This window comes from Sinocyclocheilus grahami, unplaced genomic scaffold, assembly GCF_001515645.1.
Source record: "Sinocyclocheilus grahami isolate Dianchi unplaced genomic scaffold, SAMN03320097.WGS_v1.1 scaffold545.1, whole genome shotgun sequence".
In the NCBI taxonomy this organism is placed as follows: Eukaryota; Metazoa; Chordata; class Actinopteri; order Cypriniformes; family Cyprinidae; genus Sinocyclocheilus; species Sinocyclocheilus grahami.
Genome location: NW_015505724.1, coordinates 1,102,127 through 1,128,014, shown reverse-complemented (window position 1 = coordinate 1,128,014; position 25,888 = coordinate 1,102,127). Strand labels below are relative to the sequence as shown.

At 40.2% G+C, this 25,888-nt stretch overlaps 1 protein-coding gene across 1 annotated transcript in view; it reads left to right on the top strand.

Annotated features, from left to right (window-relative positions):
- LOC107555801 (U4/U6 small nuclear ribonucleoprotein Prp3-like) overlaps window positions 1-12,642 on the top strand; it is a 22,683-nt gene extending 10,041 nt beyond the window's left edge. The window contains exon 9 of the mRNA XM_016238705.1: window positions 12,632-12,642. The gene's annotated coding sequence lies outside the window, so the exon portion shown is untranslated. The remainder of the gene's footprint in view (window positions 1-12,631) is intronic.
- Window positions 12,643-25,888: the final 13,246 nt, after the last annotated feature.

The window sequence follows — 25,888 nt, the reverse complement described above, 5'->3', positions numbered from 1 at the left end:
AAAAAACACTGGTACACTAGTGTTACATTTGTTAACAAAAAGGTATTGCTCTTATACTAAACATCTTGCACTTGTAAGTCCTTTCTAATGTGTTTGGAAAATGTTGTGTATATACAATGTTGGACATTGAAGATAAATTTAAACATTTAAACTAGTAATCCTTGATATTCTGAAATGTTCAATGCTATTTAAATGTTAGTTTTAGTATTTACAATATTAGTAAAAGTTTAATTTTTCTCTTAAAATAAAACAGAAGACATCTTAAGACAAAGCTGATATCTCAATTAGACATATAAGAGAATCACCCCTTAGTATCCTGAGTGGAGAGTAACCTCTGTCAGAGCCATAGCCTTTTGGGCAGCACATCAGTGTGAAGGCACACCTGCTCCTCAGACAGCATGGGTTTGAATCCCAGCTAAAGGTACTTTCCTGCTCCTGTTCAATTCTCACCTGTCCAATTATTTTCTATCTCTTCTCCTGCTGTCCTGACAATTAAAGGAAGAAAAACACCATTGCAATAAAATAAAATAATAGAGTCTTGATAGAGCTTGCTGGAAGCCAACAAAGAGATATTATATGTTTCTTCCACCACATTATCAGTTTTGCCTTTTTTTCCCTCAAATATTTCTCATGTCTCATTTGTGTCTACTTCCATTTCTCCTAAGGAATTTTAGAAGAAACATCTGAAATGCTGTTGATACTAAAATTGGAGATATATGAGAATCTTAGCTAAATCCCAGGAGATAAGGAAAAGCAATCACTGAGCAATATTTTTTTTTCCTATGGGATGTGTACTGATGCAAGTTATCTTGTTTATTGTGTGTACTAGGATGGATAGAATATCTTATTCCAATTGATGCTCTTCTCTTTATTTAGTTTTCTAAGCAAAACCTGCATAATATGGGTCACACTGTGTACAAAGAGAATGCAATGTTCTATGCATGTTGATGCATTTCATGTCAGTGCAAAGTTGAATGTTTTTTTTCCCACTCTAATAATACAGAGATTGAGTGAAACTGTCTGTTCATTAACATATCTATGTTCCCCTTTTCAGGGAGATTACACAATCACCAAATGAATGCCACTTTATTGGGACAAAAACCTCCTTACACCTACCACTAACCATACCTAATAACACTATTATTAATGAGGCATTTTATGCCTTTCTGATCTGATATGTGAGGGGAAAAGTAGAAAAACAAGTTTGGCAAAAGGCGGACTCAAACATGGGTCAAAAGCAAACATCTCACATCTTTTACATGCTGCGCCACTGATACTAAATAAAAATATGTGTCTTTTGCAGTGCTATTTATTGCAGCCAGGCATTGGTGGGTGGAGTTAATGTAAATAGCCTCTTGGGCTATCTGTCCTCATATACGCTCCATTTAATTTTAGAGCTGCTTTACAGCAGAATCAAATTATGTTTGCATAATTGAAATATTTTTATTTATATATTATATTTTATTTATATATTATATTACTGCAATATTACTATTTTTATATATCTTTGATACAATCTATACTGCATAAAATGCTATAGACACAAAGGTGTTGTCATTTGACTTCATCGGAAATGTGCCATAGAGATTAAAGTACAAATTATCTCCTACTAACAATATTGTTTTTAGATACACAGTAATAGCTTGTAGTTTACAGTAACATGTATATATAAAAGTGTTTCATTTATAATCACTATCCCCACATCCTATTCACTCACGCGTTTGAAGGTGAAATGTCACAAGGAGTGCGTTGCATTCTGGGAAATGGTATCCCCATGCACTGTCTTTGGGTGCATACATTAGATTTCAGCAAATGTAGCAGGTAATCCAGGAATTCCATGCATTCAGAAAATTCACATACTATTCACAGTATAGCACACTGCAATATAGTAGGAGTTGTATGGTAGTATGCTATTCCAAACACAGCTTCTGTATGATTTCAGTGTACTTGAGTTACATTTAGCAGATACTGGCAAATATAATTGGTCATCCGGGTATTCCATGCATACAGAAAATGTGCATACTATGCACAGTATACATACTGGATACTGCAGAAACAGGAAGAGTAGTATGATAGTATGGCATTTCGAACACAGCAACTCTTATGGAAATATGATAATATTTTGTATTTATCATTTAATCTCAGTCATTTTTAAACTGTTTGTCATAAATCAACATCTCAGGAAAAATGTTATGGAGTTTCAAATCAAAATATAACTTTCTGTTACAAAACAGGACATCAATTTCATACATGTCCACTGACTAATTTAAAGCATGTTAATTACACATTCTGGGACACACAACAAATGAATAGGGAAATAAATTATATTTTAATATTCCTATGAAATATTAGATATTATTATGATTTTTTTTGTCTCCCATTAATAATTCTATGCTATTAACTCGATGGAATTGCAAAAATAATGGCCCTGAGCACTACTGCCTGCACTTGCTTGTGTTTTCATTATGACATCATGTCTTTTAAAGACACGGTATATTATTACCTTGGAGGACTGCTGGTGTAAGAATCTATTTTCATTGTTTCTTCTTTGGAGTGTGGCCACAACATTATACTTCTCATTCAGTCTGTAAATGGATCCAGTTGAATGAGCGGCTGTGGTTTCTGAGAGAGGGCTTTTACGTTTTCACATGTTCAAGTATTGGACTTTGGATCAGGTTCAAATTAATTAAAGCTCCATAACTGTAAGTGCTTGCTAATGACCACAGTTTTACCAACCCAATATTTAATATTTTATCATTTAGGAGTTAAGTGAACTATTATGATCCCAATACAGTCACCATTAAGTTGCATTGATCAAAGTGACCTTTTCTTAGTGAAAAGGATCTGTCCACTGTCCTTTTCTCACAGTTGTGCATGGTATTTTGCAATGCAGTGCACTGCACTGTCTTTCACTCCCACTTATCTCAGACTGACCGTCAGCGGGCCAGGAGTAACATAAACTGTAGCTGATCTTAGCAGTAGGCCATTTCAGTACCAGTGTTGGGCAGTAACGCATTACTTAGTAACGCGTTACTGTAATTTGGTTACTTTTTTAGTAACGGAGTAATTTAACGTGTTATATTTTTTTAAAATGGTAATTAGAGTATAGTTCCAAGCTGAGGTCTCTATGCATTACTGGCAGAATTAAGTGATTTCTAATCTAGAATGTAAAAAGGATGTAGCTCACGCACTGTCGAGTCAAGTGCCAGTGGATTAGAGACCTGCTCTCCCGCGAGACCCGACGCAACACAATAGAGTGCGGCGCGGGACAAGACTTGATAGGCGAGTGCAGAGACTTGTGTGTGTGCGGGATGCGGGAGAATAAAATGATTCACGGGATTCCCGCAAAATAGAAATATCTAAACATAAAATATCTAAAACAAATAAATTGTTATTCAGCTATTGCACAAAAGCAACATGAACTAATATAAAATATAAACGATTAACAGGTGCAAGCGTATGCAGAGTTTCTATTTAGGCTAACACGTATGTGCAGCGTTGAGCAATGCAGTTCTGAAATTTGTGTGCTCACAAATCCTCTCATTATAACACAAGAATTGTAGACATTATGAATGATTCATTATGCATTAGCCTATATTTTATTGTGTTATAACAGAGATTTATGAGATTGCGATGAACTGAGATGTCTTTTAGAGATTATAGTAAATGCAGCGCTCTTTGCTGGCATTCTGCCATGCCAAACCATGTACGCAGCAGCCGCTTGCTTAAGTAAAAAATAACAGTGTTCTGTGAATGTTGATGTTTTAATAACAAATACTTATTGGGCGCGTGCATGCTGGGATTTCATGAATTTCATGGAGAAAAACGTAGCGTTACTAGTAATGTAACTAATTACTAATTACTTTTGAAATAAAGTAATCAGAACAGTAACGTGATTACTTTTAAAAGGAGTAATCAGTAATCAGTCATTCAATTACATTTTCAGAGTAACTTGCCCAACACTGTTCAGTACCCTGTTTGCTGCTTTTGTTCGGAGTCTCCACTGCTTTGGGCTGATGTGGCTGTTTTGAATTGCTTAATTGTGTTAAAACTCAGCAGTCCTATCAAAATAACAGCATTCAGTTATAGGACAGCAAACAGCAAAATTTAATTGGGATTTTGATTATTTGATAATATAATCTGAGTCTGTGTCTTATTATTATCTTAAGCCCAAAACACACTGCATGATTTTAGCAATCCTATCACTCCCATGTCACATGTGCGACATGGATCTAATAAACTTGGCTACGACATGTGTGTAGACTGTACGATGATGACACCTATTGACACGTACGCTACATTACTATAAATAATAAAATATCATCAGCATGCGCTAGTGGTAAACAAAAAGAGCATGATAAATCACACTTTAGCTGTTGTATTTTTTTATGTGCTGAAAAAAATTGGAAGCGGTGAAGGAGGAAGGGATTTGAGGTAAGCAGTTTTATGTTTTAGCACCAAGTCGCGTTGATTACATGTCACATTTTTATTGGTTGGTCAGTAAACCTAGATTGTACCAGCAAACACACTGCACAATGATCATGCGCTTTGGTCGCAAGACCGTGTAGCGAATCAGCTCAAAGGGGAAATATGAATAATTAATCATAACTAGTTATAATTAATTATAAATATTTAGATCCGCTGTAAGTATTCACTTGACCTCTCAGGGTCAACTGTCTGTCAATTCTAAGAACGTTAATTTTCTGGTTAAGGGAAAAAACTTTCTTACTGTACAATACTACTCCGAGCATGTAGCAAAAATCTGCATGATTAGGGACTGTGGTTATGAGCAAACTGAACAACCTCAAGTGTGATACAAGTAAGACTTTATTAACTACATAAACACTTAAACTAGTCTAACATACACATACACCCACACACACACACTCATACAGTTGGTATAGGAAAAGGGTTAAAGCTTAGGCAGTAAAAATAAGATAAATAAAAACATTAAGCTATGGTAGCATTTGATATTCAGCAGATCTACAGCCTGAAGGAAACATCAGTGAAGGATATGCGTGTTCATTCAAAGAAAGGTTTTCCTATGAATTAATTAGAGAACAGTCCATTTCTCTGGGCATTATGTGTCTTTCCTATGAGGAAAATTAGTGAGTTTCTCTGCCCACAATCCTTTGGGCAATAAAACCAGTGATATTAGCATTGGTTGCCATGGAACCAGAGGCCTGTTCTGCCTTTCGGAGGTGTTAGATACATTTCGGGGGAAGATGGGACATCAACAGATGGCACATCAACAAATGGAGCAACAGGAACTAATATTTAGAATAAGGAGAATAATTCAACTTCTGCGGAAACAGGAGGATTTAAATAAGAAAATAATGAGGATGCTAAAAGAAATTATTGATTTGGCGAATTTTAATTTGGAGTTGCAATCCCTGGCCAAAGACATCAAAGCTTTGAGATTGCAAACATCTGAAAAGTCCTAAAAAGGATATACATCTTGTTAGAGTTTTTACTCAACAATTAAAACCGCCACGTGTGTATATTCTGTGCTCACTGTACAATGATTGTGCAAGGAGATGCATTTTGCAACAACATTGCAGAATGGACCTTTTTTCTTAAAGTGTTGTATTGTGAAATGTTTTATGTCATCTTAAAAGAAATATTGCGATATAGTTTAGAAACTGCTATTTGCCTAAGCCTACGCCTTTAAGATGTTGCAATTGTTTAGATTAAAACAGAGATAGATTAGCTTGCTTCTCTAAAAAGATGCTGATTACTTCATTTGAATTTATGCTACTATGAGTTTGTTAACTGGGTCAAAAGTCACACTTCCTGGCATACGCAATCTATGCTTCGCTCACACTAAGAGAAAGGGGTATGGGTTGGTTTGTGTATTGTCTGAATATGGAGATACAGAAAAGGGACGTATTGTTTGTATGACTATAAAATGTGATGAATGGAAAACAACAGTGGCGCAATTCGGGGTGAAGACTTCTCGCTGTTTATTTTTAGTGTATTTGCTTATGAGTTATTGTTTTACTAAAGTGAAACCATTTCCTATGGTGATGCGTTAAACTTCTTTTAAACAAGTCTCTGAGTAATTTATTAAGAGTAACATATTATCTGAATTTGTTCATAAACCTCCAATAAGAGTTCCATAGATGTGAGGACCTCAACTGAGCTGTCAGACAGTGACTCAGAGGAGAATCAAGAAGATTCAGATTATGAAGAGTTAGTAGTAGAAAGAACAGTAAGAAATGTGACACCGAACCCTGTCAGAACATGGCAGGGGCCAAGAAGGCTCTGTTTCAGGGAAAGCCAGAAAATCAGTCGGAATGAGCAATGGACCAACCAGTTGAGATTAATGCACTAAATCAACATTTAGAAGCATTGCATTTAGGGACACCAGGTCAGAGAAGGCCAATAACTCCCATAAGCCAAGTGCGTTCTCCTTGTAAGGCTCCAGCTTGTAATGACTCCCCCAACCATTAGCTGGCACTGACACTTATACCGTGTAATGACTCTCCCAGCCACTAGGTGGCCCTAGCTTCTGTAGATTTAATTGTATTACTACTCATTAGGACTTGATTCCTTCCACCTGTGGGTCATTACCTAATTTGTGTTTGCCTATTTAAGCATGCCTCTTTCTTTCAGTTGTGTTCAGTCTTGAGCCTACTATGCAGGTGTTATCCTCACCAAGAAAGCTAAGTCTGTTGTGTTTTTGGATTTGCCTTTTGCTCATCTTTTGTTTCTTGTATTCTTTTCTGTGGAAGCACGGCTTCCTTTTTGTTGTACTTTTGAACTTGGACTCCTCAGTAAAGCACTTTTTGTTCAGTCATCTAAGCCTGCATGTTATTCTTCTGCCCTTGGGTCCATCTGTTATTTGTCATCCACCATAGCTCAGTGGTAAAAGAGGCAGTTCAGTTGACTAGAAGACCCGAGTTCGATTCCAGCCTCAGACACCCATCACAGCAAGACTGAACCATGGAAGTGGACCCAGCAGTAGATGCCTAACTGAAGTACTACAATGCTTGAGTGAGCAGACTAGGTCTCAAGCCTCTCCAGTTTTAACCACCCCATCCGTTCCAGCTGAAAGGTCCACACCTCCATTTCCTGGGTTTCTACCTGAGCCAAGATATGATGGGAATCCTGAGAGATGTCGAGGCTTTATCACTCACGTGTACTCTGGCATTTGGATTACAACCTAACAGCTTTCCAACAGAGAACAACAAGGTTGCATACATCATCACTCTGCTCACCAGAAAAGCACTGGACTGGGCTACGGCTTTGTGGGAACAACATTCCCCACTTACTGACAATTGTGACCATTTTCACAAAATCAGACCTTCGGAACGCCTACCACCTTGTTAGGATACGAGAAGGAGATGAGTGGAAGACTGCTTTTAACACTCCTAAGGGACACTATGAGTATCAGGTAATGCCCTTTGGGCTAGTCAATGCTCCAGCCGTTTTTCAGGCACTTATTAATGATGTGCTACGAGATATGCTAGACAAGTTTGTATTTGTATATCTTGATGATATTCTCATTCTCTCATTGCTATCAAGAGCATGTACAACATGTCCGAATCGTCCTATCTCAACTGCTGAGAAATGGACTCTTTGTCAAACTGGAGAAGAGCGAATTTCATGTCCCCACTGTTTTTTTTCTTGGATTCATTGTCTCTAGTGGCAACGTCCAGATGGATCCTGGCAAGATTCAGGCGGTTCTAAATTGGCCCCAACCATGCTCCGTCAAAGAGGTCCAACGCATTTTGGGATTTGACAACTTTTATAGGAGGTTCATTAGGAACTTTAATGCTATAGCAGAACCCCTGACCGCTCTTACCAAGAAGGCATCAAACCCATTTAAGTGGATTGAGAGGGCTAATCATGCATTCGACCGACTCAAGCAGCTCTTCACTTCCGCACCCATTCTGACTCTCCCAGATCCCGAGTTGCCCTTTGTAGTCGAGGTGGATGCTTTGGACGTTGGGGTAGGAGCAGTCTAGTCACAGAGAGCAAGAAGTGACCACACACTTCATCTTTGTGCTTACTTCTCTCATCAACTTTCCCCAGCCGAGAGAAATTATGACATTGGTAACTGGGAGCTGTTGGCACTTGAGGAGTGGAGACAGTGGCTGGAGGGTGCCAAACACCCATTCCTTATCTGGACAGACCACAGGAACCTCACCTACATCTGTGAGGCCAAGAGATTGTGCTCACGTCAGGCTCGTTGGGCCCTCTTCTTTAACCGCTTTGACTTTACCCTCTCATACCGTCCAGGTTCTAAGAACTCAAAGCCTGATGCTCTCTCAAGGCAGTTTGATCCACCAGAAGTGGAGGGCAAACCCGAACCAATCCTACCCAGTTCCAGAGTGGTGGCATCAATCCAATGGGGAATCGAAACCGCAGTGAAGAGGGCCCAACAGCAACATCCCGACCCAGGTAACGGCCCTCCGGGGGCGCCTTTTTGTGCCTAACTCATGTTTTCTGATGTGTTACAGTGGGGCCATGCTTCCCTTTCTTCAGGCCATCCTGGGAGCACAAGAACATTGAAACTCATCCAGAGAAGGTTTTGGTGGCCCAACATGCAACGAGACTTTCGGGCTTTTGTTGCTGCCTGTGCTGTGTGTGCCCAGAACAAGGAACCCAGAACCCACCCTCATGGCCTACTGCACTCACTACCCATCTCTACACGCTCCTGGTCCCACATATCATTGGACTAAAGGGTCTACCAAGATCTCAAGTTAACACAGTAATTCTGGTGGTGGTAGACCGATTTTCTAAAGCTTGTCATCTTATACCATTACCCAAGATTCCCACAGCAGGTCAGACAGCGGACTTGTTGATGCAACATGTCTTCAGAATCCATGGCTTCCCCCAAGATATGGTGTCCGACCGGGGATCACAATTCACCTCCCGGTTCTGGAAGTCTTTCGAACACCTAATTGGGGCATCCATTAGCCTGTCCTCTGGATTTCACCCCCAATCAAATGGACAGACAAAGAGAGTCAACCAGGAGATTGAAAAGACTCTCAGATGCCTGGTGTCTAACAATCAGACTGCTTGGAGCTCTCAGTTGATCTGGGCTGAATTTGCACACAACACTCTACACCACTCTTCTTTAGGCATGTCCCCCTTTGAATGCCAGTTTAGTTTTCCTCCCCCTCTGTTCCCTGAACAGGATCCCGAGGTCCATGTACCAGCTGCTGCTCAACTTGTCCAAAGGTGTCGACGGGCGTGGCACAGAGTAGCCCTACTAAGAGCCACTCAACAACAGCAGAGGCATGCAAACCAGCACCGTAGGATTGGACCATCACTTAGACCAGGACAGAGAGTGTGGCTGTCTACTAAGGATCTCCCCCTGCACGTTGAGTCATGGAAATTAGCGCCTCGCTTCATCGGGCCCTTCAAAGTCCTTGAAAGGATCAACCCAGTGTCCTACCGACTTCTTCTACCCAGGTCCATTGACATTCATCCCACCTTTCACATCTCCCGTTTGAAACCTGTTGTCTATTCTCCTTTGTCCCCAGCCAGGAAACCCCCTCCAGTTCCTCGCATCATTGGTGGTCAGCCAGCCTACACCGTGCGCCGACTACTGGACTCTCGCCAGGTCCGTGGGAGAACCCAGTATCTTGTGGAATGGGAGGGTTATGGCCCAGAGGAGTGGTCTTGGGTGCCAGCTCGAGATATTCTAGACCCAGATCTCATCAGGGAGTTCCACCACCGTGGACAACAACACAGCTAGGGGAACGTCAGGAGCCGTTCTTGGAGGAGGGGATCCTATAAGGCTCAAGCTTGTAATGACTCCCCCCAACCATTAGCTGGCACTGACACTTATACCGTGTAATGACTTTCCCAGCCACTAGGTGGCCCTAGCTTCTGTAGAATTAATTGTATTACTACTCATTAGGACTTGATTCCTCCCACCTGTGGGTCATTACCTAATTTGTGTTTGCTTATTTAAGCATGCCTCTTTCTTTCAGTTGTGTTCAGTCTTGAGCCTACTGTGCAGGTGTTATCCTCACCAAGAAAGCTAAGTCTGTTGTGTTTTTGGATTTGCCTTTTGCTCATCTTTTGTTTCTTGTATTTTTTTCTGTGGAAGCACGGCTTCCTTTTTGTTGTACTTTTGAACTTGGACTCCTCAGTAAAGCACTTTTTGTTCAGTCATCTAAGCCTGCATGTTATTCTTCTGCCCATGGGTCCATCTGTTATTTGTCATCCACTATAGCTCAGTGGTAAAAGAGGCAGTTCAATTGACTAGAAGACCCGAGTTCGATTCCAGTCTCAGACACCCATCACACTCCTAGACCAGGGGTAGGCAAGTTCGGTCCTAGAGAGCTGCAGTCCTGCAGAGTTCAGCTCTGACCCTAAAAAAAAAAACTCACCTGCCTATAGCCTTAGTAATCCTGAAGACATTGATTAGCTTGTTCAGGTGTGTTTGATTAGGGTTGGAGCTGAACTCTGCAGGACTGCGGCGCTCTAAGACCAAACTTGCCTACCCCTGTCCTAGACAAACAGAGATTAATTCGATGGAATCCAGAGTAACAAAGGAATTAATGAGAAAAGATCAGGAGATGAAGCTTTTGAAAAAGGCCAAATTAAAAAATACCACAGTAAAAGGAAAAGTCAGAGAATTGGTTCGTTACGGCGAGCAGATGAAAATATCTGGCGAATCAATAGACTCGCATATTTTGGCTGAGTTTGGACTACATGGAGGCAGAAAATTGGCTAGGACCCTTGAAGGGTTAATTCCTACTAATAAAGAAGAGATAGAACAGGAACGCTTTTAAGAAAAGTGGCGTACAGTAGGAGCTTTGACAGCCTGTCAGGAAATCGCAGAGAAAGGCTTAGAAGGGATCTTGAAACATATCTTTCAAGGAGTAAAAAGAAACACTCTAATTGAAGCAAAATAATTCATTCTTTATTGTCCGGAGACAATTAGAAAAAGCTCTAATTCGATATGATAGAAAGACAGAAATAATTCAGACAGACAGAGAAAAATCTAATAGTAAGCCACAAAGGCCCAAGGACCAACCGACAAGGTCAAGCCGTGAAAAGAAGCCATATAACTGCTATGAGATGGAGAGCACACCCTCATCTCACCCTAAACACAGAGCAGATCAAAAATGGAAGAAAGGGGGAGAGAGGGAAGAAAGAAACAGCCCTAAGAATATATCCTGTGAAGGAAAAAGATTTAGGGAACAGTCGCGACCTAGAACAAATCGAAATGAAAACAATAAAAAGAAAAGTTCCTATATAAGACCGGAAAGATGGAATAAACTGAGCATGGAAGAGAAATCACAAATTATAGCAGGAAGAGCGAAAAACAGGCCCGAAGCTAAGATAGGCAGAGTTAAAATAGATGACAGGCAGGAAAAAGCCAGTGCAGATATTGAGGAAGCTAAAGGCAAGAAAAATACAAATAAAAAGAAAAATACCGAAATTCTGGAAGAATAGGATTTTTCGGCTCCCCTTAAGAAACCCTTAATGAAGACAGAGGAAATTGATCAAAGGTTATACAAAACATATGATGGAACCACGTTCCACGTGGATACAGGAGCCGACTTTAACATAGTAAAACCCACAGAAAACCATGATGAATTCATGGAAGTAATTGCAGTGGAAGATTTTGACGGTAATTAAAGGAATAAAAATGTATGGAGAAAAAAGAAAATAAATGTAGTTCTTGGAAGCAAAAATTTAATGTGCCCCGTTGATTTGAGAATAGGAAAAATAGGAGTAGTTGACCAGAACAAAGAGATCGAAAGAATAGTAAGAGAATCTGAATTAAGTAATAAAGGGGAGCTGGAAAAAATTCGGAGAAAATATATGAATAGCTATTCAAGAAGCGAAAATGACTGCGGAAAAGTCCAATCAGAATATGAACATGTGATTCAGGGAGGAGTTCTCCCCCACAGAGGCAATATAAAATCAATAGTGTCGTGGAGAAGGAAATTGGCGAAACTATTAAAGAACTGACAGAACAGGGAATTATCCGGAAACTGCCAAGAGGGGAATTGGCACAGAAGAATGCACCTCTCCAAGCAGTTCCGAAACCGGATGGAAGTTGGAGACTAGTAACTAATTATAAGGCCTTAAATAAAGTTACAGTCCCTGATATTAGATACCTGATTAACTGCAGTGAAGTAAGTGGAGATATAGGCAGAGAGAGAAACTGGCTGTCAAAAATGTATTTGGCAAACAGTTTTTGGAGTATTCCTCTAGCAAAAGAAAGCCAATTAAAACGCTTTTACTTTCGGAAGTGATCATTACGTTTGGAATCGATTACCTCAAGGATATCGAAATGCGTCAAACCAATTTCAAAGCGTAATGTTAAAAACTTTTATCAGGAATCCCAGTTACTGTTTATATTGATGATATCCTGATATCTTCAACTAATGAACAAGAACACTTGAAACTACTTAAGCAGACTCTAGACAGAATAACAGAGGCTGGGTTGAAACCTAGTCTAAAGAAAATGGAAATGGGAAAACATGAGGTAGATTTCCTGGGATTTGACCTTGGTAAAGACACAAGCTCTAACAACAAACACAAGAACTAAGTTAGAGGAAACGGGAAGGCTAGGCCCCCCTAAAAACAGGAAACAGCTTCAGTCGTTGCTAGGAACCCTGAATTATATCAGAGAGTTTATACCTAAGTATTCTAGGGAGGCAAAAGTGTTATATCAGGGAACCAGAGAAGGAAAATGGCAATGGACTAACCAAATGGAACAGGCCAGATTAAAATTAATTAAAATGGCCTTAGATAGTGGACCACTCGAAAGACGAGACGAAACACTCCCTCTACATGTTCAAGTCTCTGAACAAGAGGAGGAAGTCACGCTAACACTCTCAAACTGGGAAGGGTAAGTCCCCATTGTCTTTTTGACACATCAACAGGAATCAGCAATGAGACGTTACCCAGACAATGGAGCTGAGAGAGTCCTGGCATCTGTAACGAAAAGGCTATCACAGCTAAAAGCTATAGCTAAGGAACAGCCCATAGTCATCTTTTCCATGGCAGGAGAACTAGCCAGGTTAAAGAAAAATTTAGTGATGAATCAGGCTCGCATCCATAGCCACAGGTGGGACCAGTGGAGCTTAATTTTGGGGGATAATCAATTAGATTGGAGAAGAATTAAGCTAAAAAGGGAAGAAAAAATTACTCTATATCACGATGACCATGAAAATGTGCCTAAATATTTCACTGATGGAGTGAAAAAGCAGGAAAAGTGAGAAGGGGATACTTAGTCAAACATAATGGACAGCTGATCACATCGCAAAGTGATGAAATAGAAGGAACTGCTCAGCTAGCGGAAGTAACAGCCGTTGAACGAGCACTTCAGAGAGCTGTTGAATTAGAGCATAAAGAAACTGTCTTAACCTAAGCCTTAAGCTAATGAGGTACTGTTTACGCCATCTATCCCAGAAAGTACTCGCGAGGCTTTGCACTATACGCCACTGTTGTTTGTACAGGTCAGATTTCCCAAAGTCCCCAGGTGGAACTGAGCAAGTACCGGTCTTTTGGGTAAGTAGTGTGGCAGGTGTTAGGATGAAAGGATCTGCTGGATCGGTTGATACAGGAATCAATGGTCTGTTGTTTATAATGGCAGTGACTTCAGCCATAAAGGTGGTAAGTACATTGTGCGTGAGTTTGGAGGATGTCATCTGAAGAAGCATAGAATCCAAAATCCTGCGGGTAAGCCCAATCATCCTTTCCCACGCGCCGCCCATGTGCAACGAATGCGGAGGATTGAATGTCCATATACAGCTGTGATTGGACAGGAATTGTTTCACCGCCTTTTCGTCCACATTAAAAGGAATTTGCAAATCTTTACAAGCTCCAATGAAATTGGTGCCTCTATCAGAGCGAATCTGTTTCACAGGACCCTGGATAGCCAAAAACCTCCTCATGGCATTAATGAAGCTGGAGGTATTTAGGGACTCAATCACTTCTATATGAATGGCTCTGATATTTAGACATGTGAATAGCACTGCCCATCTTTTGCTTTCTGCATGGCCGCCTCTTGTCTTACGAGCAGATACTGACCAGGGGCCAAACACATCCAGTCTCACATGTGTGAAGGGAGGCTCTGCACTGAGTCTGTCAGTGGGCAGATCCGCCATTTTTTGCGTTTCACAGCCCCTCCTGAGCCTGCGGCATACAACACAGGAATGGATAAGACTGCTCACACGTCTTTTGCCTCCTATTATCCAATAGCCGGCAGATCTAATTGCTCCCTCTGTGAAGTGGCGACCCTGATGATGTGTTCGCTCATGAAAATGTCAAATTAGCAGTGCTGCCACATGACCTTTACCGGGTATAATAAGAGGTCTCTTCTCTTCAGAGCTTAGATCCGCTTTAATCAGACAACCTCCGACTCTCAACAATCTGCTTTGATCAATGAAAGGGTCTAATATCCGAAGCGTACTAGCTTTTGGAAGTGGCTTGTTCTGTCTGAGACACTGCAATTCTTCCGCATACGTCTCCTGCTGTATCACTCGTACGACAACTTCTTTACTCTGAAGTATTATGTCAGTGCTTAGGGGCAATTTACAACAGTGCCATCCCTTGCATGAGGGAGGGTTGTCGTTTTGATCTCGCTTGTAAGAGCGCGCAATGTGAATCAATTTGCCAATACCTTTGATCAAACGATTCCAGTCGGAAAAGCGTTTGAATCGGTTTGAGACAGCGGTATACAACACTGTAACTAATGGACGAACTTCTGCATCTTGATCGGGATCAACAAGTGCATACGGTTCTCTAGGGAGAATCTATGTTTTTTGGGTGATGCAAAAACGCAGGTCCACTGAACCAAATGGTGTGTTGCAGTTTGGTTGGAATTATAGGTCGTGTCGCAATATCTGCGGGATTTTGCTCTGAGTTTACGTAACACCACTGATCTGGACTAGTGCTTTTACGAATTCTCTGCACACGATTGCTAACATAGACTTGGAATCTATGTCTCTCATTGTGGATGTAACCAAGAACTACCCGACTATCTGTGTAGAGGGTAATCTTGTTGAAGCTGACAGCAATCTCTGCTGTAATGGTTTCCATCATATTCACAGCTAAAACCGCTGCACAGAGTTCCAGACGAGGTATAGTAAGCTTGGGTTGTGGCGCTAACCTTGCTTTGCCTGTGACGAACCCCGTATGACAATTACCATCTGAGTCAACTGTTTTAAGGTAAGCAACTGCTGCAATTACTGCCTCGGAAGCGTCAGAGAATACAGAGAGCTCTATGAACTTGGCACCTAACAAAGATGTAGGTCCATAGCTTCTTGGGACTTGAACATGTTGTAAATCTCTCAAGGTATCTCTCCATATTTCCCACAGCTCTCGCTTGTTCGCAGGTAAGGGTGCATCCCAATCAGTAGTATCCTCAGTCAGATTCCTTAGCAGTATTTTGCCTTGAACTGTGATTGGAACTACAAACCCTAGTGGGTCGTACAAGCTGTTTATCACTGATAGCAGTCCACGCCTAGTGTAAGGCCTTCTATCATTTTGAACATGGAAGTTGAAGCAGTCTGTGTCCAAATTCCAAAGTAGGCCGAGACTGCGCTGCATAGGAAGTGAACTGACACCTAAATCCAATTCTTTCAGTGAGTCTGCGTAATCCTCGGATGGGAAAGCTCTCATGACTTCCTTGCTGTTTGAAGCCAGTTTATGTAACTTCAAATTGGATCCTGCCAGCATGTCTTGTGTCCTTTTCAGCAAGTTGATTGCCATCTCTGGGGAGGGTAAGGATTTCAATCCATCATCCATATAAAAGTCTTGCTCCACAAACTGTTGGATGTCTTGACCGAAATTCCTCTTCTCTTTCTTGAGCTGCATGACGAACACAGTAAATGGCCACTGCCGGAGAGGGACTGTTCCCAAATACTTGTACCTTCATTCGGTATTCCGTGACCTCATTCTCCAGGGAACCTTAGGTCGTTCCTGTCTGCAGGTCGAACTTTAAAGCAGTGGAACATTTGATGAATGTCTGCCATTAAGGCAACAGGCTCTTTGCAAAAACGCATGAGGACTCCAAGGAGATTGTTATTGAGGTCAGGACCCGACAAAAGAACCTGGTTGAGTGATGCACCTTTGCATGGAGCGCTCGAATCGAAGACTACTCTGATCTGGGATGGCTTTTTAGGATGGTATTCGCCGAAAGAAGGTAAATACCAACACTGTTCATCGGGAGTGATTGCAGGGGCAATTTCCGCATGATCGTTCTGAAATAGCTTTTCCATAAAGGCTATAAAGTCTTCATTCATCTCTGGCTTCCTACTGAAAGCTTGTAGAAGTGAATTAAGGCGTTCTACAGCTTGTGAATGATGATCTGGGAGATATCGTCTTGGCTGCTTAAATGGAAGTGGAGCAACCCACGAATTTTCTTCATCTTTGTAAACCTCTCTATCCATAATATGCAGGAAAAGTTGGTCTTTGATAGAGTAAGCTTTTTCCTCATCATCTTTAGTTCTTTGGAATACGTCCCATTCTGGTAATTTTGGTGTGCTCTCCCTTATAAGAGATTTAGTGCATGATACATACTGAGATCTCTCTTTCACGTGATAATTGTTAGGACATGGTTGGAAGTATGTTGGTCGACCAATCTCCAGAATGCAGGTGCGGTAAGCCCCGACGAAGGTAGGTTTATGAAACTTCCCAAGGCACATATCCCCTACAACTACCCATCCTAAATCTAATTTCTGCTCAAAAGGGGCATTCGATGGACCATTCACTTGCTTGTGGGCTTTGTGAACTCTGATGATGTCCCTGCCTAACAGAAGAAGAATAGGAGCATGATGATCAGGCTCTGGAATGTACTGCGATCTGTTGCTTTGATCGTCTAGTATCACATATGTTTTGACTGCTTTGTCTGGGTGGTCTTCAGGAAATACTTTCACAAGACATACCTTGGAGCATGAGCGTGGGAGTTGACTGCCTCCACATACCTCTGTACAAGCTGAGGAAACCTCTGATTCCACAGACACGTCCTCACTCCCTTTATGAACCTCCGATGTAGGGGGTTTTGGATCAATTAACCATGGTGCTGGGCCTGGATGGAGTGCTGCTATGTGGGTAAGGCTGCCACATTCTGAACACTTAACGACCTGATCACAGTTCCTTGCCATGTGTGAAATAGAGCTGCAACATTTGAAGCATATGCCTTGTTGTTTAAGCAATGATTTCCTCTCTTCCATAGGTTTCATCCTGAATCCTCTACATCTGGACAGAGGATGAGGCTTATTGTGCAAAAAGCACTGTTTTGCTGGGTTTACCTTGTCTTTGGGTTCACTAGCAGCTGACGGATTCTCAGAAGAGACCTGAGTCTTAAGTGTCAAGACAGCTCTGGGAAAAGCACGTTTGTTTGGTCTGTGAGGCTCTTCCTGTACCGTTGTAAGGGAGAAACTTGGATCAATGCGCATTTTAGCTTGCTGACATACAAAGTTTACTAGGAACTTAAAGGGTGGAAAAGAAACCCTGTAGTCCTCTTTGTATTTAGATCCCACTGTGAGCCACTTTTCTTGTAAGCTGAATGGCAATTTCTGTATAATTGGATTTACACCACGTGGTGCGTCTAGATAGGAAAGACGCATCAGATCACCATCCTGCTTAGCTGCTTGGATCTCCATTAGCAAATCTCCTAACTCACGCAATCTATGGTTATCTCTGTTCGCTATTCTTGCAAAATTCTCCAATCTCTTGAAGAGAGAATTCTCTATCATTTCCGGCGAGCCATATGTCTCGTAAAGTCTGTCCCAGATCAGACTGAGCCCTTGTAATAGATGATTAATGTGAACAGCTCTAATTCGTCTTGCATGCTCTGCTGACCCTCATCCTAGCCATTTAACTAGCAAGTCCATCTCCTCACTTGGTGAGAGGTTAAGGTCCTTAGTGGCATTTATGAAGGATGCCCTCCATGCTCTAAAGGTCTCTGGCTGATCATTGAACTGCATAAGGCCAGTAGACACTAATTCACGTCTTGCAATAAACTTGATGACATCAGACATTTGATTATTTGCGTACAGATTACCTTGATATGGTCCAGCTTGTGAAGGGGTAGCTGACTGAGTCTGAGAATAGTCAAACGTCACTCGCCTGTCTCAGCGCCTTTCCTCGCTGCCTTGAAACACTGCAGATGGTGGGTGATAGATGTCTGGGGTGACCGGGAGCATGCCTCATGCTCAACCGGGAGTGTAAAGCACACATCTGCAGATTGTGAAAATGGCAGGGTACTGCACACTCTGTGCATCAACAGGCTGAAACTTGGGTGGAGTGGCATAAAAAGTAGACTGACCTTCCTGCTGCAAATAGGAATCAGTAGTCTCTGTTTGTTGCACTCTTGAAATGCTTATGCCTCCGTTGTCATAAAACGGCCCATCCAGCACTGGCATTTGTGAATCCATGACACTACGCGTCTGTTCTGATATGTAGGCATGTGTGCTTTCTGTTGTGTCCTCTATAGGTAACTCTATTATACTTGATTTCCCTCTGCTTTCTAGTTCTGCAGCCGTTTCTAAGTCCTCCGCCTTTCGCTTGTATGGCAGCAGCTCTCTTTTCCAGCCTTAAAGTCTCTAATGATGCCTCAAGCTGTGCTTGTTGTATTTTCAGTTCACTTTCTTTCTTAGCAAATGCTATTTCCGTCTTAGCTGCTTCCGCCTCTGCTCTAGCCATTGCAGCGGCTGTGGTAACAGCTGACGAAGCACATGAATGTCGAGACGAACATGATGCATTCGATGCCTTATCCAGCGATCCAGGCTTTCGACATCATGGAGAGAAGATCGACTTGTGAGCTGGCTTGCTCCCCGCCATTGAATCAGAACTGGAAGTTGCTCACTGAAGATATTCGTTTTACTGTTCTGCCCTCTTATCAAACGCCCTGCTTGATTTGGCAGACAGATAACGCCTTCCAATAACAACAGAAGCAAGGAATCTTTTCTCCAGCTTTACCATCGATCTTGGAATAACGTAAAACTGTAAACATACAAGAAAATACAGAAATATAAGCATGTAAATCAATCACGTGGTCACATAAGACATAACAAGCTTTTTATACAGAGAATGACTAGCATCGCATCATCAGAAATACGCACAATTTGCATGATAAAGGCAATAAGGTTAACATATGGCATATAAGGTATAAAGAATTAACTAAACATACAGTGCATAGAATCACAATATAGAAATGTTTTCATACACCATCCCAGTGTAAATATGATTCAAGTGGAACTTAGATTAAGAAATCTAAAAATCCCTAACTCGTTTTAGGGAAATAAGAAAGGAATGCCAAATTTGCAGAAAATGTATGACTTCCAAGGGCTGCAAAGCAAGCGAGCTGCCTAAAGATTTACCAGGTCAACAAGTAAGCATAAATTTTACAGGGCCATTATGGCTGCACTCGTAAAGGAAATGATTGTTATTTCCTACTGGCTATAGATAATCGTACTAAGAAAAAGATGGTTTGGCCAATCGGGGCTGCACTCGAAGAAAAGGTAGTAGAGTGTTTAAAAGAATGGATTCGATGGGAAGGAAAAATGGAGAGTCTTAGAGCGGATGGCACACAAAATATAAGCGGCAAACTAGTAGAACATTTCTGTAAAGAGAATAAGATAATACTAGTAAAAAAAAAAGTATACCATACCATCCGGAAAGGAATGGGATCGCGGAACGAGCGATACGTTCTGTTAAAGAATGGTTTGGTAAAAACAAAAGCCTAGGAGACTGGGACTCGCTTATTGATCGGTGTTTGTTGGATCTCAACAGGTGCAATACGGTGAACTTAAAGGAAAGGGAAATTAAAGGAAACCGGAAATTGGAAGTCGGAGACCAAGTCGTTATAACAAGAAGACATAAGGTAGGCAAGTTTTCTGAGGGCTTGGGCACTGTCGATCAAGTTAAAGCAATATAGGGTCTAATACTGTAGAATTAGAAAATAACGGAATTCAGAGTAACAAAGACCTAATAAAAAAGTGATAGATGGAAACTATAAATTCCATCATAAACAGAAGGGGCTTAATTCGGGTGGTTATTCTATGGTTAGAACCAGAACTAGAAAGGGTTCTTGGCTTTTGAGGAACAAATGACAAAGTTGTAGAAACAACAGTGAGGCCATATGGCTGTATAATATGTGATCAATTATGTGCCATGCCCACTCTATCCTGCTGTGATGAGAAGAAGGATATTGGAGTGGAATAGATTATGTATAGACAGTCTCACACTGAAATATCAGGAATTATTATTTGTGCGAATTGTAGGCCAAATCACATTAAAGTATGGATAGACTCATACAGATTTCGAGGAAGGGTGCACTTGCAAGTGGCAAGGCACAAATCTATGGACATGTTGGATCTGTAAGGCAAAAGACCAGACTTTAATGTCATCTCGGTCAATGTGGGAGGGCTTAAGAGTTCTCAAACCGATAGGATTATTCCAGGATGGAATAATATCCAGATTATCGAGGCATCCTTATCTAGGAATGCGAGAACATGAAAAGAGTGTGTTTCTGACGCATGAATACCCATACTAATGAGAGACAAAGAGGAGATAATGAACAGGGCTCTTTTGGAAAGAGAAGAGTTAGTTCAAGAAATAAAAAGAAAAGATCGCGAAAAAGATTTGACCCTAACGGACATGGAGTCCAGGAAGTGGTATCTTACGCCTTGGCATGAGCCAATCTTGAAATGTTTCCCCGAAGTGGATTTGAAACAGGGGTTCAGAGTGAAGATCGCTTGGGTATATGTTAGACTCGGGGAGCAGTGGCAAGTCCGAAGCTGGGGAAATCTGGCTATCGAAATAGTGGTAGACAGCCCACAGTATACTAAGGATTATCGAGGGACACAACCCCGCTCGAACATTACAAAGGAAAAAAAGGAAATCTACCAGGAAGGAGAAATTCGTGCCACTAACAGTTTCGATGGCGAACGATTTAGACAAGCACACAGTTTGGTGTCCTGTAGATGAGACACATATAACTGGAGTTCCTTATGATAATGAACAGATCACAGAGGAACCGATAGAAACCTTTACGGTTGTTATGCATTTTAAAATAAATGTATTATCATGTGCACATCCCGATTATGACTGGATCGGAGGAATTGAAGTGGAGTTACATGAGAAACAGCCTGAAGTAAAAGTGATACGAAAAGGAATATTGAGAAGGTCCAGACGGCTCTTGATCGAGCCTCAGAACTAACCTCTGTTTACAGAAAATGAAGAAAACACCGTCGCTGAAAAGCATTTCGGAGGAATTGGGAGAAGCTAAAGAAACCATCCAGAAGCTCAGGAAACAGCGAAGGCTCTGCAAATGGATGAGTATAATACTTTGGATATTGATGTTTTTAGGAATATTCCTTTTAGTTTTAATTAGAGTAAGTTTTCTTCTAGAATGGAAAATATTGTTGGGTTATATTATTCTTGCCAAAGTTCAAGTAGAAAGACAGAATATCTCAGGATTTGAGTTATCTGTATGGGGAACGGTAAAAGAAAAGAAAAGTAGAGAAAAATATGAAAGGTTTTTGGAAATGTTAGAAAACATGAGCACAGATAAAATGATTTATTATATGGTTAGAACGTCTAAGGTTAAACTGATGAAAAATACGGTAAAAATGAAACATTGGTATAATAATAAAAATAACGAGATTGAAATATTCGAAGAGAATAGTTACATTCAGGAACGAGAGGGAAATAAAACCATTTCATATTTTATAGGATCGACCTATAGAACTATTTTTAATGAAGAACTAGAAGGATGTTGGATACTTAGATCGAGGAAAAACTTTAACCTGTCGAAGATAGGGCAGTGTAAATATAAGGGAAAAGTTAAAAGAAGTAGGAGATAAAAAAGAAGATAAAATAAAAAATGCAGAGTTAATAAGACAAAATGTAGAAGAATGGATAAAAAAATAGTAGAACACTAAACCCAGAAGGTGAATATATTTTGTTAACGACAACTAGAGACAGGCTTGTAGGATCGCGTAAAACAGGTTATGCAGAACTAGAGACCAGATCTGAAACTGAAATCAGTTTGGAATTAAATAAAACCGTCCCATGGATATGGAAAAAGAAAATGGCTCTACCAAGGGTCAAATATAATTTCAAAGTTGGTTATTGGGAAATAGATACATTTAAATGGGAAACAGATATATATTTAATTAAGATGGAACTTAACAAAGCTCTAAAGATGGAGAATGAGATTAAAAATTACTATGAGAATAAAGTAAAACAAATGGACGAATGCGTCAGAAGAGAAATTAGCAGAAGGAACCACGGACAAAAGTATAAATATACAAAAAAGGATTATGGTGATTTTTCTTATGCAAATTTTTGTGACAAAGATGAAGAAAAGATGGACTGTGGCGATTTTCTTAATGGCACAGATCAATTAACGGGGAATAAAACTAATGAAACCTTAAGTATAAAAAGGAGGTTATATTTGAAAAGATTAAACATTTATTGAAGAAAAGACAAGGCATTTATAGAAACAATTTAATTGTCCTTAGTGATGCCGTTTTTGAATTAACAGGAAATGAATGTGGTAATGTTATCGAAAGATGCTCCGAAATCACAATTAATCAAATAGCATCAGTTGTCTGTTATTGGAACAAAGGGATAGAAAAGTAGGGCGGCTAATAGATATGCAATGAGTTACGGAGCAGGAGGAGTAATCAGAATAGTGGACCGGAATCAAAAATGGAAAATGTTTCATGGACCTGTTTATATAGCAACAAATAGCATGTTAAGATATAGGGTCCCAAAAGGAGGAAAAAATGTACCTTTGACGAAACTAGACGCCCTAGCTATTGACTATTTATCACCAATGATTGACAGGAAGGACTAGAAGGAGAACTGGTGTAAAGCAAATGATAAAAACGATCACTTGGGTTTAAACTGGTTGAAAAATTATATTTGCAATAATAGCATAGAAATTAAAGGTCAAAAAATAAAAGGAGGACCTCGATGGTTCGAATCGCCGCACTGTAAAACCTGGTAAGTTAAGAATACTCAAAACATTTGAGGAAACTTATTGCCTCAAAATATTTGAGTAAACAAACTAATTTTTTTTTAAGTTAGTAGAGCTTAAAATTTTTATGACATGTGGGGCGGGGTTGAGAGCCATGGGAGCCAAGCCAAGCCTTGCATCCATGATCCCACCCCACTCATCACAATGATAATTATATACAACTTGCTTCCATTACAGTTTTTCTCGATTGCTTCAACACTATCACCAGGCTTTTGAACTAAAATTTCAAAACCATACTGCCATTTATCAAAAAGCACACCCATTTCCCTAAACTAGACCATGTTGTCATTTAGAAAGCACTAGAATTCAATATTGTTCACTCAAGTCAGCATAGCTTGAGCTCAATTAGCACACAGTTACCACGTGGAAACACTAAGAGTCAAAATTTATCACACACCAATCAGAACCTTCAATAGATAGATAAAAGAACCCAAGTCAGTTCATTCAGTTTTGGAGCAATGGATCCAGAGAGATGTGATTGAAAAGGTCGAGGACACCAGAGAGGAGGAGGAGAAGGAGGAAGAGTATGAGCAAGAGCAGTAAGGAGTGGAGAAAGAGGTGAAGGAAGAGGAAGAGGAGGAGGGGCAAGGAGACAAGGAGTCTCAGATGAAATTCGTGCCACTAGTTGACCATGTCCTTATCCATAGTATGACTATGAGGGAGGCTGGGCAATGAGTTCAGCCAAACTTAAGTTGCTTCACCGTCGCCTCCATCATCAGAACCTTCAGGGAGGAAAACAGGTAGGTGTACCTCAGTGTACTCTACTGTAACTTTTGAGTGCTGTACTCTGTTACAACACATGCATCAAATTGTCTTACATACAGATAGAGTTTCTGTCTGCTTCCATTTTGTAAAAAGGATGTTACAGTAATCAGTACTTCTATTTTTGTAGGACACAGAGATGATGGAATGGAAGAAGCCTGACTAGACATTTCAGCTGATGCCAGGGGGGGATCAGCCAAAAGGAACCCCCCCCCCCCCCCGCCTAGCTAGGGCCAGTATAGCCTGTGATGTTGACGAGATTCTCTGGCCTGACCCTGAACAAAGATGTGATGCTGGGGCAGAATATTATTTGTTGTTGTTTGGTGTATTGTACTGTACAGTACATTAAGAAATAAAAAATATGCAAATGTATACGTGTTCATTATGTGAAAAGTTCCTTGAAGGGGAGAACCACAAGCAACATAACTTATTACTGGTTTTTGTTTTTTGTAGTATTGTTTTGAATTTATCTCACCAGTGTGTAAGACTATGTTGTAGTGTGTGTGTTTTTGAGGGCTTGTATATGATGTCTGAGGCCAAAGTTTGGTTTTTCAGCAAGAGTGAATGGTTTTGAGTGTAGAGCTTCATTTTGACCTGAAAATAGGATGTTTGGGGAATTGGGTGAGACGTTATGGATTTGTGTTTACTATTTTGAGAATATGAAGCATAGTTTCAGGAAATGTGTTTAAGCAATCGAGAAAAACTGTAACAGCACATTCATTCAGATATTTATAGTTAAGTGCTAGTTAGCAACAGCACACTGGCATGTACTAATGTAGTTATCAAAAAGACTCACAATACTTGCATGTAAACAGTCAAACAACATGCAGTATAAATAGTCTTTAAGTTTTGCTGGCCATCCTCAACCTAATTACATGCTCTACTCTTCACCACAACGGTAACACTACAAAACAGAAACCTATGTAAATCCTAACATAACACAACATTTAAGTACTAACTTATGTCTCTCTATGTTAATCTTGTGTAAAAACACACAACATAACACTTAATTTCTACATTTATTTTTCTTGTTTTCTGATGCAAAGCATGCTGGGAACTAGAAAACGCAATCATTTTAAGTTCACCTTACTACAACAACATTTTAAATTGACAGAACTTATTTCAATTAAGTCCAGTGAACTTTCTTTTTTATTTGAGTGAAGTTAACTCATTTTGTTTAATTAATTTCACTGTTCGGTTTTACAGTGCGGGGGAGTTTGTGAGACAAGGTGTTGAAGGGGTTTTTAATTTAGTTGCAACAGACATGGTTGATTAACTTCCTGGTTAGGATTGGATGGTATATTTTATACGGAGGATTAATCTTATTGGGATTAATGTTAATATTAATTATGATAAAATGTGTCTGTGCATCTATAGGTCAACAATTTTTTTCAAGGAAAGAAACAAAAGGAGATGAATTAACTGTTCTAGAAAAGTTAATCGAACTTCCAGATAAGGGGCACAGACGTTTTAAAAAGAAAAAAAGAAACCTCTCAGAAAAACCATTGTTGTAAAAAGACTATCAAAAAATAAATATACAGGTGCATCTCAATAAATTAGAATGTCATGGAAAAGTTCATTTATTTAAGTAATTCAACTCAAATTGTGAAACTCATGTGTTGAATAAATTTTATGCACACAGACTGAAGTAGTTTAAGTCTTTGGTTCTTTTAATTGTGATGATTTTGGCTCACATTTAACAAAAACCCACCAATTCACTATCTCAACAAATTAGAATACTTCATAAGACCAATAAAAAAAACATTTTTAGTGAATCGTTGGCCTTCTGGAAAGTATGTTCATTTACTGTACATGTACTCAATACTTGGTAGGGGCTCCTTTTGCTTTAATTACTGCCTCAATTCGGCGTGGCATGGAGGTGATCAGTTTGTGGCACTGCTGAGGTGGTATGGAAGCCCAGGTTTCTTTGACAGTGGCCTTCAGCTCATCTACATTTTTTGGTCTCTTGTTTCTCATTTTCCTCTTGACAATACACCATAGATTCTCTATGGGGTTCAGGTCAGGCAAGTTTGCAGGCCAGTCAAGCACACCAACACCATGGTCATTGAACCTGCTTTTGGTACCTTTGGCAGTGTGGACAGGTGCCAAGTCCTGCTGGAAAATAAAATCAGCATCTTCAAAAAGCTG